Raw genomic sequence first — 17,742 nt, forward strand, 5'->3', positions numbered from 1 at the left:
TGTTCCAGCCATGGTTTGGATCATGGGACTCTTCATTACCAAACATGGTGGACTGGGTTGGACAATTGCTCAAGAGCAGTTAATCAGTGGAATGGCATTTTAAAACTGAGCCAGGTCATCCATTTCTTGCCCTTGGGGACTTGAATTGGGAAGTACAGAGAGAACCAGACAGTAGGAGCTAAAGTTGGAGTGATGTTTAGATGAAGGTAGGAGGTTATGTTGTGATCATAGCAAGTCATGGCCAAACAGCAATGAAAAAGCAGAAACTATGAGTAGGCAGATTCAGTGATGTATGCAGGAAAAACATATGCTGAGTAAAGGAATAAATGAGATGTACTGAGAGGCAAACAGAGCAGACCCCCCCACTCCCGGAAAATAGCAGACTCCTATAAATGGAGGAGAATTAGAGTGAAGTTTCAGAAACTCCAGGAGTTGAGGTTCCTAGAGACTGCTGCCTTGACAGAATACTGGCTTGCCTACTGTTTCTTATTTTGCGTTTTGGTTTATCTCCCTGTATGCTGTGTGTTTCCTTAAACTAAGATACCCTACCTTCCTTTGTACTTCACTTAACCTAGGTTACAAACGTCTCTGTTTCTTAAAATCAGAAAGACTGAACTTGAATTGATTGGTCCATCTATTTATTTGTTTGTTCCCTTATTCATTCTTTCATATATTCTATAAAATATAGTGAAATCGTGCCAATATTCTTGCACTAGGAACAAGATGATATACGGTATAATACCTGCCCTTAATGATTATTCAGTATTAGCCCTTATGATGGTGATAGAGAGAAAAATATGAGTGACATTTAGAAGGATAGAATGGGTACAATTGAATATGGGGGATGGGTGAAGAGAATATAAGGAGGGAGCAGGAAGAGAAATTTAAGATTATGCTTCAGGCTTTGCCTGAGTCAGAGAATGACAATGTCATTCTCAGAAATAAAGAATTCTGGGGCTGGGTGCAGTGGCTCACGCTTGTAACCCCAGCACTTTGCAAGGCTGAGGCAGGCAGATTGCTTGGGTCCAGGAGTTCCAGACCAGCCTGGGAAACATAGCAAAACCCTATCTCTACAAAAAAAAATACAAAAAATTAGATGTGGTGGCACACTCCTGTAGTCTCAGCTACTTGGGAGGTTGAGGTGGGAGGATCGCTTAAGCCCCTGGGAAGCAGAGGTTGCAGTGAGCTGAGATTGCACCACTGCCCTTCAGCCTGGGTGACAGACTGACATCATATCTCAAAAAAAGAAAGAAAGAAGAAATTCTGGAATAAGGAATACTGAGTTTAAGGACATCCAGGCCTGGGTATCCATTATATGCAGCTGAGGAAAGAGATCATAAACATACATTTCAGAACAATGAATATCACTAGTACTATTTGAATCTATGGCTTTTACAAAGAAAAGAAGGCTGAGAACAGAGTTCTGGGCAACATCAACATTTAAGTGGAGGCCAGAGAATGAGATTTCCAGGAAGGGGGCCAAGTAGGTGTGATCCAAGTAGCAAGAGAAGAACCAGGAAGTAAGTAATATGTCATAGAAGCCAAAGAGTACGAAGAGAAAAATATAGGCTGAAATGCCTGCTATGTTTATAGTATAGAAGGAAGGTATTGGTGATGTAAATGAGAAAGCTTAGTCAGAGAATGTCAGATGGTAATGAGCTGATGATCATGTGTGGATTATCCCTTCAGTAAGCCAGACTCCATAGGAAAGGAGAGAGACAGACGAGATGCACAGTCAAGAATTAATGGAACCCATTTATGGGGCCCATCTGCAGGTCTCCACCCTTTTGAGCATGACTTTAACTCTCAGATCTAACTGAGCATCCTCGTGGAACTGCTCCTCTATGTCCTGGGCTCCTCCCTATTCCTCCAGAGTCCGTCATGAGCCCCTGCCAGTAGCTCCTAGACACAGCCTCTTCTGCCCAGCTCCTCCTTCTGCAAGACTAGAGGGGAACCACAACTTCCACCCTGCCTCTTTGGTCTTCCCAAGGAGAATTAAGATCTCAGCCTTCTTTTCTTTGTAAAAGCCATAGATTCAAATAGTACCAGTCATATTTATTGTTCCGAAATGTATGCTTATGATCTCTTTCCCCAGCTGCATAACAGATCCCCAGGCCTGAATGACCCTAAACTCACCATTCCTTATTCCAGAATTTCCCCTCCCTCCCTTCCTTTCTTCCTTTCTTCCGGCAGCTCCACACCTGACGACGTGGATGTATATGCCATTCTATCACGAAAAACTGGAGGAATAAAGTGGAAATTGTACTGTATAGAAGGAAACACAAAGCTGTGCTCAAGAGTGTGGTCTGGGAAGAGCGGGAGCAGGCATGGCTAGGATTGGGCCTGGGCCTTCTCCATGTCAGATCTCCTGATTGGCTTTCCCATATCTGTGGGCCCAGGTTCACACATCTCCCAAGGCAAACATTAATTCTCAAAGGTCAGACTTATAAAGAAGAATAAAAGATATTCTTAGCTTTTAGAGCTTTTAAGATTTCTTTCTGCATGGCTTCAATAAGGCACAGTATTATAATCTCTTAGTTACACCAGAGAAATTTTGAGACAAGATACTAAAAAAGAACTCAAACTTTGGCAAAGATTCTCCTTAGTTTCCATAGGGAGGAATGCTTAATGCCAGTCTTGGCTCCCCTGCCAGAAGGGGAAAGAATGGAAGATTAATGGAGCCAAGTTGTTGAATAGGTAGAAAGGGTGTGGCTCTGGGCACAGGCATGAACGGGTCACCTTCTGGGACAGAGGAGAAATGAAGGGATTAGGTGCAGGTGCAGACATGTTTGTAAATGGGACAAAATAAAGTTCTGTGTGATGGCTTTGTTTTCTCGGTAAATTGCAAACAGAATCTGCTAGTAGTAAAAGTTGAGGCCATTGTTACTACCGCTGCTGCTAAACGCAGAACCACCTGCTGTGCACTGAATACATGGATGTGTCCTTTATGTGTGTTATCTTATTGAGCCCCTGACACAGCCTTCTGAAGTATTCTTAGTGAGATTTTACATATGAGGAAATGGAACTTAAGATATTTATTCATGTCACCCAACTAGTAAGTGCCAACAGGGGGAATGGAAGGAAATGACAACTAGAGCAGCAGAGAATGATTTCTTGGTGTTTGAGAAGGAAATAAACACCAAAAATTTGCAGAGACACCAGTCTAAGGACTGAGTGATTTTCTCCAACTGTGTGATGGAACTGGGGCAGAGGAACAAGGGAGGAAGAGGACTGGACTGATCCGGGGCTGATATTCTACAGTGTGTCATGGAAGGACAAAGGGGCAAAAAAGTTGAGAATTTGGGCAAAAGTATAATCAAGAGAGAGGCTATGGGATCCAGGAGAAAAGGGGAGCATAAAGCCTATCGTCTGATAGGTCAAAATAAAATGAAAGGGTCATAGAAGTGGAGTTTGAAATGATGTCGAAGAGGCAAGTATTTGGGAATTTGGGATTCAGAGAGTCAAAAAAACTGAAATAATATGAGACTGATTAAGTTATGGTCAAAGAATAGGAAATTATAGTTACAGATTTTAAATAGGGATCAATTCTGAAAAATCATGAGGTTCAGCATTACCAAAATGAAGTCAAGGTTAATGTAATTAGACTTTAAAAGCACAAAGAATTGAACTAGTATATAAAATGAGATGAATACTTATATATTTATTTATTTATTTAAACCTTACTCTAGTCTGTAAAATATGAGGTATAGACTTTTTTTTAGTAGTTTTTTTTAATTTCCATAGGCTATTGGGGAACAGGTGGTATTTGGTTACATGAGTAATTTCTTTAGCAGTGATGTGTGAGATTTTGGTGCACCCATCACCTAAGCAGTATACACTGAACCCAATTTGTAGTCTTTTATCCCTCATCCCCTTATCACCTTTTTCCCCTCAAGTCTTCAAAGTCCATTGTATCATCCTTACCACCTTTTGCATCCTCATAACTTAGCTCCCACTTATGAGTGAGAACATATGATGTTTTGTTTTCCATTCCTGAGTTACTTCACTTAGAATCAGTCTCCAATACCATCCAGGTTGGTGCAAATGCCATTAATTTATTCCTTTTTATGGCTGAGCAGTATTCCTTGGTATATATGTACCACAATTTCTTTATCCACTTGTTGATTGATGGTGTTTGGGCTGGTTCCATATTTTTGCAATTGCAAATTGTGCTGCTATAAACATGTGTGTGCAAGTATCTTTTTCATATAATGACTTCTTTTCCTCTGGGTAGATTTGGTGAGACAAGCTCTCACCAAATCCTCTTTACCTCTGGGTAGATTTGGTGAGATAATGATGGTGAGACAAGCTAGAAAGAAATATGATAAATGAGGAAATATATTGTCAGTAACTGTGCTGGGAACTAATATATTTGGTACATGAAAATGACAAAGGGAAACTGGTTTTGCATGAAGTAGGAACGGAAAACAAGAAAAATTCTGACTTGCCTAATGGTAAGAGGAGTAATGGTGAGTACACAGTCCACACCAGAGAGGACCACAAAGAAGCATCATATACTGGAAAGAAGGAGCAAGTTTTCTCTATGGCGAGGAGGTAGGATAATCATCATGTGATAAACTCAAGAGTTGTAGGAGACTGGGGACATGATCAAGGTACTGGAGGCAGCACTGGGTGAGAGCACAAGTCGGAAGGTGAGTGACACTGAGTGAGGCCAGGAGAGGAATTGCAAGGTGATGTGCGAGTGGGAATGAAACTTGTAGTTCACTGATTTTTTTCATTTGTGTCTTCTGCATTTATTTCTTAATTCACATATTTTATCAGTATGGTCATGGATTTTATACTTTATAATCCAGTATTTTATTATTTATTTTGTTGACAAAATTGTTCGGCTTTGGCTATCGGGAGCTATTTTGGTTGGCTCCTGTGTCTCTTTGGCACATCCCCATTGTTTGACATAGCCCCCACTGTTTTGTTTTTTGAGCACTGCCTTACACTCTGGCATGACAAGATGTTCCAGGCTTATCTTGTGTATTCTTTCCAGTAGCCCTAGGATCAGTCATTTCTCTCAAGAACTCTAGTTCCTTATATTGGAGAACGACATTAGAAACCAGAATTTGGATGATAGGTGTGCTTGCTGTTGCTGGGGTGTCATGGATAGGCCCTTTCAGCAGACAGAGCTAGAAAATACATACACACTAACCCACATATACATGCATATCTGTAATTAGTTCTGTATCTATTCATCTGCGTCTATGTTAAGCTAGATATTAGTTCATTCTGATGTCTCCAGATCTAATCCAACATGGTTCGTTGCAGCCTTTCTCCTCACTCAGCTGTAACCTTTCTCTCCAACAATGAAAAGCCCTGGATCCCATAATCTGCCATCCATTTTTTGTTTGTTCAATTGCAGTACACATGTACGGAAGTTTCAGAATTAGCTTATGCCCTCATGAGAAACAACCTTGCCAACTAGAATACAATGCTTATGTACAATTCCTTTCGTCCTTAGTCTTATAGTTTCCCATCAAAGCACCACTTCCCAGTGTGACTTAGGTCAGCTATTTTTTCTCCCCCACTCCCACTGGTTGATTTTTAAACTGCCTTATTTATGTCTGGATATGTTATTATCAAACCATTTTCTACTCCATTTCTAAGTGTTGGCTTCTAGAATTTTAATCAGCCTAGCTTTTTTAAGCTTAATTTTTTAAAAAGGAATATGTTCCCTCATTTTCTCTCTTTTAAAGATGTACTACAGTCATATCAAGCAGGAAATTCTATCTTTCCTAGCTCATTAATAAATATAAACAAAATATTATTGGAAAAAGACTCTGTTACAGGTAGATGTGATAGAAGATGGCTAGAGTGAGCAGGTTCACAAGAACCCTTGTGCAGGCAGAAAGTGTGACTCCCGGAGGCAGAGAAAAGGAGTGAAAGACTTGGAAGAGGTCTTTAATGATGGTTGAGGGTGAAACTAGCACACTGCCTTTCTTCAGTGCTATGTGCCTTAGCAGGAAATTAGGCAACAGGAAATGTGAGCGGTTCCTGACTTTCCAGAAGGTCAAATGTGACAATGGAGACTTTCCAGTACCATCAAGAGAGAGTAGTGGAACTATTTGCACCAACAAGGGGGCTCTAACTGAGGGGAATTTTGATCTAACTGAGGAGAATTCCTAGCCACTTTAAAGATTCAGCTCACAGTATGGATGCTGGGGAACTGGGAAGGTAAACACGTAAGTGCGTATGCACTATCATTTTGCACACTACTTTGAAATGGCAGGTGTGTGCAAAATAAATGTGCCATCCTACATTTGAAGTAATCTATTGAAAGGCAAATTTTGCTTTCCCAGTCATAAACCAACATTCCACAGAGACCTAGGCTCTAGGATTACAATAACTTTGATGTCCAAGAAATAGTCATAAAAATACCTTTAATAATAGAAACTTAAGGGATCTTTGTCATTGGACCTTCTGGTTCCTGATCATGAGACAAGCTAGGGCAGAACTTGCAAAAAAAAAAAAAAAAAAAGATTTCAGGAGGTACAAAATTGTTGGGATTGACCAGATTTTTAAAAAATGGAGAAATGTAAAGTCACATGTTTTAGGGTCATCTCATTAGACTACAAAGTCAGACCTGGAATTCCCTTCAACTGAACATATATGATTAATGAGTGCTAACAACAAACCAACATTCTGCTAGGCTTCAGGGCTTTCTTTCTTTTGAGATGGATTCTCACTCTGTCACCAGACTGGAGTGCAGTGGCACGATCTCAACTCACTGCAACCTCTGCCGCCCAGATTCAAGCAATTCTCCCGCCTCAGCCTCCCAAGTAGCTGGGACTACAGGCACGTGCCACCACACCCAGCTAATTTTCGGGTTTTCAGTAGAGACAGGGTTTCAACATGTTGGCCAGGATGGTCTCCATCTCTTGACCTCGTGATCCACCTGCCTTGGCCTCCCAAAGTGCTGGGATTACAGGCATGAGCCACCGTGCCTGGCCAGGGCTCTCATATAAAAGTGATTCAAACACAGCAGTGCACACAGGAGCTTACAATTCAGTCAGGGGAACATGAACAATACACAAACAGATAATGGTTGCATAGACTTCATGGTGAAGGTAGCCTCGGGGATGGGCCTAAAAAATGAATAGGATGTCACAAGGTGGAGATGAGAAGGAAAGCACTTCAAGCCAACTGACCAACAAAGCACAGATGTAAAAAATGCATGGTATTTGAGGGCAGGGTCAGTAGTCCAGTTTGGGGATAGTAGTGGTTTTCAGAGTGTGATTCCCAGAGCATCTACTTCAGCATCACCTGAGAACTTGTTAGAAATGCAAATTCTCAGGTTTCAACATCTGACCCAGTAACTGTACCCCTAGGCATGTATTTCAAGAGAATTGAAAACCTATGCCCGTGTACAAACTTGTGCGTGAATCTTTATAATAGCATTATTCATAATAGTCAGAAACTCGTAGCAACCCAACTGTCCATCAGCTGATGAATGGATAAATAAAATGTGATATACCCATACAGTGAAATATGATTCAACTATACAAAGGAATGAAATAATGATACATGTTACAACATGAATGAAATTTGAAAACATAGTAGTAAGTGAAAGAAGCCAGCCACAAAGGACCACGTATTATGTAATTCATTTCATATGAAATGTCAGAATAGGTTAATTTATAGAGAGAAACAGTAGATTAGTGGCTTCTGAGGGCTGGGGACAGGGAGATATGGGAAGTGGCTACTATGGGTGTCTTTTAGGGTGATGAAAATATTCCAGCATTAGATAGTGGTAATAGTTGCAGAACCTTGTAAATATACTACAAACTACTAAATTGTACTTTTTGAAAGGGTTACCATTATGGTATGTGAATTATATTACAATTAAATAAAAAAAGAAAGGAAAACTATCATGTCTCACCTGCGTCCTCATGAATTGGAAGTCCAGGGGCTGGGACCCTGCAGCCTGCATGTCTATACCCCTCCAGGGGATTCTGATGCACACTACAGTGTGTGACCACCTGGCTAGAGCAATGCGTCTCAGTCCTGGTCAGACATTATTATTAAATAGGGAATTTTTTTTAAGTATCAATTTCCTGGGCCCCACATCCAGAGATCTGATTCACTGGGCCAGGGAATCAGTGTTTTTCAAAAGCTACTCACATGAACCTCTTGTGTACCACAGTTGAGATCCACCGGTCTAAAGCCTAAGGCATGTGTAGGCGGATGCTGGAGAGAGAGATTAGGGACTCACTTTAGAAAGCTTTGATAAACAGCCTTGAGTGGAAGGAGATCATTAGTTCTGTATATTAAGATTTTTCTGGCAAAATGGGGAGAAAAGAATTGGCATGTGTAGACACTGAAGGCCATACGATCAGTTAAGAAATGTGGACAAGCGAAAGGAATCAAGGGTCGAAAGCAGACCCTTGTGGTGATGGCAGCGAAAAGGAAGGAGTGAGCGAAATGGAGAAAGACACACAGGCTGTGAAAACGAATAGGACAGGGACCCCCGGTCCTATTCGTTTTCACAGCCTGTGTGTCTTTCTCCATTTCGCTCACTCCCTCTCAGAGTGAGGAGTCAAAGTTGCCTTCAGAGTTGAGTCTAGGTGACTGGATAAAGGTAACGTCGTCAAAACAAATAAGGAAACCAGGGCCGGGCGCAGTGGCTCACGCCTGTAATCCCAGCACTTTGGGAGGTGGAGGCGGGTGGATCACGAGATCAGGAGATCGAGACCATCCTGGCTAACACAGTGAAACTCCGTCTCCACTAAAAATACAAAAAAAAAAATTAGCCGGGCGTGGTGGCGGGCGCCTGTAGTCCCAGCTCTTCGGGAGGCTGAGGCAGGAGAATGGCGTGAACCCGGGAGGCGGAGCTTGCAGCCTGGGCGTCAGAGCGAGACTCCGTGTCAAAAAAAAAAAAAAAAAAAGAAAGAAGGAAACCAAGCTGCTGGTGCTTTGGTGTGAAAGAATGAGAAATACAGGACAAAGGGGAAAGGTTGGAGAGTAAAGGTGAGAATAAAATAAGGAGCAGATCATCTAGGACACACCTACTTTTAAAACAGAACAACAGCTGCAACTATTCCATGAGCAAATCAGCTTCTGCCCAATTTCTCTGAAATTAGCATTAGCATTGCAAATATAAGATTAAGTCAATTATGGGAGCTTTTATTAGTTTCTATTGTTGCCATAACAAATTATTTCAAACTTAGTGGCTTAAAATAGCATAACTTTATCTTAGGTCAGATGGCTGACATAGGTCTCCACTGGGCTAAAATCAAGGTCTGGGCAGGACTGCATGCCTGTTAAGAGGGTCTGGAAAAAAAATCCATTTCGTTGCCTTTTCCATCTTCAAAAGGCCACCTGTATTCCGTGGCTGATGGACCCTTCCTCCATCTTTAAAGCCAGCAATAGTGAGTTGAGCTTTTTCATAGTTCAGCACTTCAACTTTCTCATATGCCTACCTCCTCCACTTTTAAAGGACCCTGTAATTACACTGGAACCACCCACAATAATCTGGGTTAATCTCCCTGTTTTAAGGTCAGCTGATTAGCAACCTTAATTCCAACTCCAACCTTCATTCCTCTTTGCCATGTAATGCAATATAATCACAGATTCTGAGGTTTAGGCTGGGCATCTTTGGAGGTCATTATTCTGCCTACCACACAGCCATTTCATATTTTTAGATTCACTATACGAATTCAATTTCTGCCTTCCAGATCTGTTCTAGTATTCCATAATGTGCATGAAACTATGTTCCTTTTTACAGCAGCTTTACTCTATGGTAGTGGAACTTACAACAAGCCAGATAACGGTAGAGTATCACCAATAGCTTATACTTCAATACTAAGGAATAATATTAACTTAAGAGTGTGCATATAAGCAAATTGCAAAGGATTCCTTTCTTTTATCATAGAAATCAAGAAGTTTCTGAATCACTTTCAGTTTTACCTCTACTTTTGTCCTGTTTATGAGACTTATATTAGTTTGCTTGGCTGTAGTAACAAAGTGCCATGGATTGGGTGGCTTAAAAAACAGGAATTTATTTTCTCATAGCCTGGAGGCTTGGAAGCCTGAGATCAAGGTGTCTGAGGGCTATGGAGGAAAGATCTGCTCTTCACCTCCCTCCTTGGCTGATAGATGTCTGTCTTCTCCCTGTGTCTTCATAAAGCATTCCAACTTTATATGCCTGTATCCAGATTTCTTCTTATAAAGGACACCAATCATATGGGATTAGGGCCCATACTCTAGTCACTCTTTAAATGCCCTATTTCCAGATACAGTTACATTCCAAAGTACTAGGGATCAGGACTTCAACACTTGAATTTTTGTGAGAGACACAATTCAGCCAATAACATAATAGGACAATGGGATATTATCCATAATAGGATAAACCTATTACAAAATGAGCATCATGTTCTGACACCAATGGTTGGTGGCTGCCTTACAGTATCTTTTGGGAAGGATTCTGATGGCATATATAGCTCAGTTAGAAAGAGCACTAAGATCAACTAGCAATGACCCCATGGACGCCAGCTGGTGGAGGTGGCAAGCGATATGCCATGGATTTACAAACCTTCTCATGAGTCAGTTGCCACACAGGCAATGAGACATTCTTTTGCTAAGTATAGAGTAGGCTACTATCAGGAAAGATAAAATTGGATGCTGATGGACTGAGCCATCAGCTACATTATAACCTGGAATTTATTGTCCCACCTCCACTCTAAGTTTGGAATGTTGTTATTTGTACTATATGGTCCCAGACTGACCAGTGTCTAAATGCTTAAATGATAATTTGAAAACCTGCCTAAGAAATACAAGCTATTAGTATGAATTATTTATCAATAAAGGATGCCTTTTATAGGAAAATGAAATCATTAGAGAAGGTAGTTATTGCATTGTTTTGACTCTATACAGCATGGATTCATTTAACAATAATACACTTAGACATGGTCCATAAAAAAGAATTGGCTGGAAAACTATCAGGAGACCTGATACTGTTTTCATTAAAAATGACAAACCATCATTATTGAAGGATGAATATGATTTTTATAAGAGTAACTGTGTGAAAATTTTGACTGAGCTATAGTCCCCAGAATGATTCAGGGTACCTTTATAGTATCAAAACTCTAACATTAACTACCACAGCTTCAAACCAGCCACTTAGCAGGCAGATTCCTGAGAGTGTATCAGCAGGAGAATTTTTTTTTTTTGAGATAGAGTCTCACTCTGTCACCCAGGCTGGAGTGCAGTGGCAGGATCTCAGCTCACTGCAAGCTCCGGCCTCCCAGGTTCACGCCATTCTCCTGCCTCAGCCTACCAAATAGCTGGGACTACAGGTGCCATGCCTGACTAATTTTTTGTATTTTTAGTAGAGATGGGATTTCACTGTGTTAGCCAGGATGGTCTCGATCTCCTGACCTCATGATCCACCCGCTTCAGCCTCCCAAAGTGCTAGGATTACAGGCATGAGCCACCGCGCCCGGCCATCAGCAGGAGACTTTAAGACAATTTGGGTTAGAGCCTTATCCAAATTATCCCAGTCATACATCTCTAGTCTCATGCCACTGGTAACCCAAAGAGATGGCAAAAGGAGAAGGGCTGAGACTCAGCACCTTTCACTAGCAGGAGCCAGTTCTGTTGGCATTCCTGATGTTTCAAGACCCTCATCAACAGACTCTGAGAGAGTTTCCAAGATAAACTGGAATGTATGCTGGATGTACTTTTAACCACAGAAGTTAGTCTTTGCTGAGAAGTATGTAGCAAGAGCAAGCTGACTTCTGCCCCTCTGTTCAAGATCCTGGGGACAGTGTCATGTGAGGCTGGAGCACAAGAGAACTAGTGTTACATTGCCAGGTGGGCCAACATTAAAGCGCCCTGTCAGGGTGACCTGACCACAGTGGAACCAGGACTCATGAGAGTTACCAAGAGAGCAGCATAAATGATCCCTCCTCTCCAGTCTCTCAAATGAAGGAACAGAATCTCTTGGTAGTTCTCATCATTTTAAGTTCACAAGTAATATATGAATATGCATCATTGTGAAGAATATGAATTACTTTTAAATGTCAACACATAGATGTAAACAATTTAAATTATATAAAATGCCTTCTTCCTGACTTTTCTTAATCTTATTCTTTTTCATAAATTTAACCATTGTTTTCAGTTGTGTGGCTATTCCTCCAAACCTATATTTTTATACATTTACAGATAATATTTATATTATAATATTTTATATATATCATACAATATATACTTATATATGACATATATCATATAATGATATATAAATATATGAATACAAATATATAATATAGTAAATATATTACATAAATAAAAATATAAATGTCTATATAAATATATATGAAAAAATTATAGATTTTTAAATATATATGTATGTGTGTATATAAAACATTTTACCTATTATCCAGCAACTTGCTTATTTTTCGCTCAGCATTTTATCTTGGAGACTTGCCATATTAATGCATTGATCTACCTCTTCTTTTTAATCATTACATAGTATGCCAATATCATATTTCAATACTCACTTTTCTATTGCTTGCCATAGAGACACTTCCCCATTCTCTGAGACTGTGAGCACTGCTCTGCCCTTCACTGGGCACCTGGAAACCTTCTTTTCCATGTTTCATTCTGACAAATGAGAGTTTTCTCTATAATTGATTCATAAAAGAACAAATGTTACAGAAAAGGTTATTTTGTTTTTGCTTTAATGACTACCCAAAATTCTGTTTCTGTTAGCACCAGTAGTACACCAGAGAGCCTTTTTCCCACACTTCCCCAACACTTGATATTGCCAATCTGTTTAATATTTTTCAATTTCATGGCCAAAAATAGTAAATAATTTGCACTTCTATCACCTAGTGTTTATGCACCTGCTAATGTAAGACAGAAACATCATGAAATGCTTAAACATGGTTTTAAAAATTGTTAAGTAGGGAGAGAAAGAGGTATCTCAACTTATCAAGGCAGTTTTTGTTAATAAAATGGTGTGAACAATATTGTCTTCCCCACAGGGTTGGTTTGAGAGAAAGGAGAAAGTCTTTGTACAAGTGTTTGAGCATTATGCAAATATTACTTATGTACCTATTGTTATTGTAACTTTTGAGTTACTATAGTTTGATGCATTTTGGGGGGAATGAAATGAGACCAAATAATTTTTTCTTCCAGTAGAGAGCTATACTCTGTTTCATTCCCTTCCTATTGACTAGTACAGAAACAAATAGCAGCACAGCGAGGGCCATGGATGATAGCTTGAGAGTGACTGGAAGTTTTTATTGTTATAGAAAACATTATTAAGCTTTAAGACTTAGAAATAAGATAGTAGGAAAAAATGTGTCTTAAAACTACTCATTATTTACTAAAACATTTGAGAAAGCTACATTTCAGGACTGTGACTCCTTGAAAGCTAGTGGGCTAAGCACACTGCGTGTGAACATCTACATCATGCCAATCAATGCACAAGGCACCAAGGATATAAAGATGTGAGAAACTGTTCCTGACAGAAGAAAGACACACAATTGTGATATGATATGTTGGGCCAGATCGTCTAGGTATAACAATACCATTCCTGCTCCCTTCTAGACTTGCCCTGTCCACAAGATCCGGAAGCCTGAAAACTACACTTCCATTATGTCTTGTCAACAACATTCCAGTTTAGGTCCCACCACTGAGAGGCACTCACATGAGCTTTAACAGGTAGGAGAGAAAGGGAGGTCATTATTGCTCCAACTGCAGTGGGCAGGCAGGCCTTTGAGAGATGGCAGATATGAAGTTTTGCAATTTATTCAGAGTCCTAGAAATCACCCCCTCTGTGTTACAGCCACCTGAGATAGTCAGTGGTGATTGCCCACAACTCCTGAAATTCCTGATTTCCTGAGAGCCAAGAGTGACTGGGCTCCCCTGCCCTTCCCACTGTTTTCTTGACATTGAACTTCCTATTTGAAATACCTTGAGTAGTTTTCTTTTCTTTGCTGATACAGATGGTAGGTGCTATGGGATTATAGCTTTCAATTATTAAAAAAACAGCCTAAGGTAAGGATACATATGACCTCCTGGACAGTGGAAAACTTGCTTGACTTCGAGGGTGTTAGCCTCGGCTGAGCCAAGAAAGAGCTGAGCTACCAGGTATTGGAGTAGCCAATTAAAGCAACAATCCAAAAAGAGTCAAGAGAGGCAGAAAGGGCTAGGCCTTTAATCTCTTACTGCCATAGTACAAGAAGAGAAAGTGCTGACCACCCTGAGCAATCTTCTGCCAAGGAATGATGTGCAGGTCAAGGGTCAGGTGAATTAGCACAGATATGGACATCATCTCAGTGCTAGGGAGCTCAGAACAAAAGGCTTCAGCAGTTTATAAACCCTGGGGTCAAGGGGAGTGTGAGGAGTAGAAAAGTACTGGATGCTGAGTCAGCGGGGAAAGGTATGCATTTTCAAGGTTTTTTCCTTCTTCCCTCATAATAAGGCATCTGAAGGGGATCTGTGCCCAAGGCCTCAGATAGAGAGACCTGGAATGAAGGACTGGTGTAGGAATTCAAGCATGGGAAGACCCTGATTCCTCTGCTGCATCTCCCTTCAGAAGCTGCCATGCAAGTGCTGTGGCTGTGCATGGGCTCTGCTTCATATCTGGGATAGGGAGGGCAGCTTTGCCCCTGAGGCCTGCCAGCTAGATTCTTTGTCATTGCCTCTGGACAGGCCTGAAAGCTCACACATTGGTTTTTCACCAGGAGTAAACTTCTCCAAAGGAGCAAGATTGGCAGTTTGCTAAAAGGCATATAGATGGACCAATGTGAATGGACATAAACCACAAGGATCGTTGCCCCTCCCCTAAACACCCAACAGAGTATCCACTGCAGAGTGGCACTCAGCCAGCAGGAGGAGAAGACTTGTCCTATGGATGTCAGCCAGGCTCTCCCTTTGGCCACCATTATGCTTGCAAAATGGGCCCATGGATAGAGACTGCATTGCCTCAGTGTTTGGGCACCCTCTTGCCAAGTCTGATCTAGTTATTGATACTGGTCATCGCCTGACCTTCCAGCAGCAGTAATGGATGCTGAGCCCTCAACATGGAACCATTCCTCAGGGAGACCGTAAAGTCACCTGGTGGCAAGTTGATAACACTGGCCCCTTCTGCCCTGGAGGAAGCAAGGATTTGTCCTTGTTAGGAGAGGCAACTGCTGTGGACTCTAAGCCTCCCTGCATGTTCTTGCTGGGTATGACAAGAATGCAAGGCCCTCACAGCTCTTGCCAAGTCATTTATCAAGGTGTGTTTGCAGTAATCAACCTTGAGAGATGAAGTAATATCTCCCTCCAAGACAAAGAGAAGGTTTGTTTATTGCTTGCTATAAAACGATGGTTCCCCAAGCTGAATATTCTTCAGTTGTGATACAAACTTACTACATCTATCTGTGCCCTTTATCATACCCCCATGAGACTTGGAGACAGGGGAGCTGACATATATCATGCTGCTTGCTGTGCTGGGAGTAAAAAGTCTTTGTCTCTGATCTAAGAGTCTTGTATCTTCTGCCAGAATCCATAAAATAGTAACAGGTTAACTTATTACCTTCAAAAGTAAGGTAAAATCTAATTCCAAACCTAACAGTTTTTACCAGAATTGCTATCAATTCCTGATATAAACTTGCCTCCTCCACCTGTAGTACCGCTGTATAAGAACCACGAACCAAGGCCTCATAGAATGCCTGAACTATTGACTTGGTACCCTGTACAAAATTGCCTTAGATTAAGGAACCTTTTTAACAGCAATGGAGATACCAAAAAATGACATGACCAGAGCATCTGCAGTTCTTATCACACACCCCCTCATTCAGAGGCATTTGGTTTAACAGAATGATGGTCTGTTAGGTAAGGAGCCAGATTAGGCTCAAAACCCCATGGTTCTGGGATACTTGCCTCTAGAATGTGCTAGACACATTGAACCATGGATGGATATAGAGTACTACATCCCTCATAGCTTGAATGCCTGGGACTTGAAACCCAGTTGTGCAAGTAGAAATGGATATTCTCCCCATCCCTCCCAGTGTCCTGTTTATAGAATCTATGCTTCCCTTCCTTGCAAACTTTGGCACTGCCAGGTTAGAAGTCTCAGTTCTCTGGGGAAAAACTTCAGCCAAAGGACACAATAAGGGTTCCATTGAACTTGGAGCTATAATTACTACCAAGTCATTTGCGGTGGACCAGCAAACATGGAAAGGAGTTATATTAGCATGGAAGTAATTCACCCTGATTCACATGAAGTTCTACGGTTTTTTTTTTTTCTACACAATGGGGCAGGAAAGAGTATGTTTAGAATCCAGGAGATACATTGGGGCATCTCTTGGGAATTCCACGCCCAGTGAGAATGATAAATGGGCAATAGCAAGTACCAGAGCCCAGTAAAAGCAAGGCAACCTAGAAGCCTGGATACCTTAAGGATAAAAATTTGAGTCAACCACCAGGCAAATCCTCCAGGCCAGTTCAGTGATGGCTGAGTAAAAGGGAACTCTAGAATGGATGGTGTAGCAGGAAGAGGATGAAAATCAATTACGATCACAGGACAAGCTACAACTTTAGGAACTGCAATTTACTTCACTGATCTTCTTGCTTTAGTCTTCTTAGAGATGTGACTGACTACACCTTGCAATAAACTCTATGACATTGAACTTACACTTTTTCTCTTAAGGAATAAGCAAGACTATCTTGTTCTAACAAAAACGGAGGCTTAAAAATTAACTGGGCATGGTGGTGCACACCCATAGTCCTAGCTACTCAAGAAGTGAGGCAGGAGTTTGAGGCTGCAGTCAACCATGATCGCACCATTGCGCTCCAGCCAGGGCGACCGCATTTTTTATTTTCTTTTTCTCTAAGAAAATAAAAAATAAAAATAAATTTTTTAAAGGCAGCTCCATATTTTCACTGTGGTGCTAGAAACATTAGAGAGTGCAACTGAATCTGAGTGGCGCAAGGGGCGGACTGCATCAAATACTCCTTAGGCACCACATCAGATCCTTTTGGCCTCACCCCTCTGAGGTCTTTGGCTTTTTCCACTTACTCTGAACAACTTCTTGCAGCCACGCCCAATAGCACCTGTCTCATGCCAGTGCCACATACTTTTTGCTACCTGCCCTGGCTTCCCTGTTGATGCTGAGGCATAAATCACCTGAGAACTTCTCAGGGAACTCCTGTAATCACAACCCAAAAATTCTGGAGAATTAATGTCCTGAATCCCACAGGAGCAATATGCAACCAATGGGAAAAGGAGCTGAGTGAATAAATTCTTCTCCATTTGCCTCCTACCCTTACCCACTCCAAACAGTAGATATTGAGAATGCCACTCACTTAAGGGGAAGTCATATCACCCCCCACCACTACTACCTAGCCGCATTGGCTTGTCCTTGAGCCCAAATAATTATGGTAATTACATTAGAACACAATACCACTTAACAGACTCCGATATTCCCCATACACCAAAGCCTTCTAGGCAAGGCAGGGCCAAGCAAAAAACCTTTAGTGCTCAAGTCCTTTTATGTTGCAGAGAAAGTGTCCAAAAACTCTCCCCTAAGAGGAAACCTAAATCTCTCAGTCTCCCACACCATGGTAGAAAAGTAGTATTCCGATTCTTCCTGCTCTGGCTTTGCATGATCTTCTTTCAGGTTTTTTCATAGCAGGCTTGGTGCCAATGGTTACACCCAGGTCCTTAGCAATTGCCCACGGCTCTCTGAGCCATCAGACAGGTAAAGCTTGTAGTGTGCAAGCAGTACTTCCCAGCAC

The 17,742-nt window shown here is 41.3% G+C and overlaps 1 long non-coding RNA gene across 3 annotated transcripts in view; it reads left to right on the forward strand.

The window, feature by feature from the left end:
* The window catches only part of LOC134733445 (uncharacterized), a 50,017-nt gene extending 34,025 nt beyond the window's left edge, over positions 1 to 15,992 (forward strand). For 2 of the 3 annotated variants that reach the window (XR_010116898.1, XR_010116899.1), the window contains one exon: positions 4,419 to 5,076. This is a non-coding gene — a long non-coding RNA (uncharacterized lncRNA). Of the gene's footprint in view, positions 1 to 4,418; positions 5,077 to 14,670 lie in introns of those variants that run through there. The other variant, XR_010116897.1, reaches the window with a different exon arrangement.
* Positions 15,993 to 17,742: the final 1,750 nt, after the last annotated feature.

Source organism: Symphalangus syndactylus, chromosome 2 (genome assembly GCF_028878055.3).
Source record: "Symphalangus syndactylus isolate Jambi chromosome 2, NHGRI_mSymSyn1-v2.1_pri, whole genome shotgun sequence".
NCBI lineage: Eukaryota > Metazoa > Chordata > Mammalia > Primates > Hylobatidae > Symphalangus > Symphalangus syndactylus.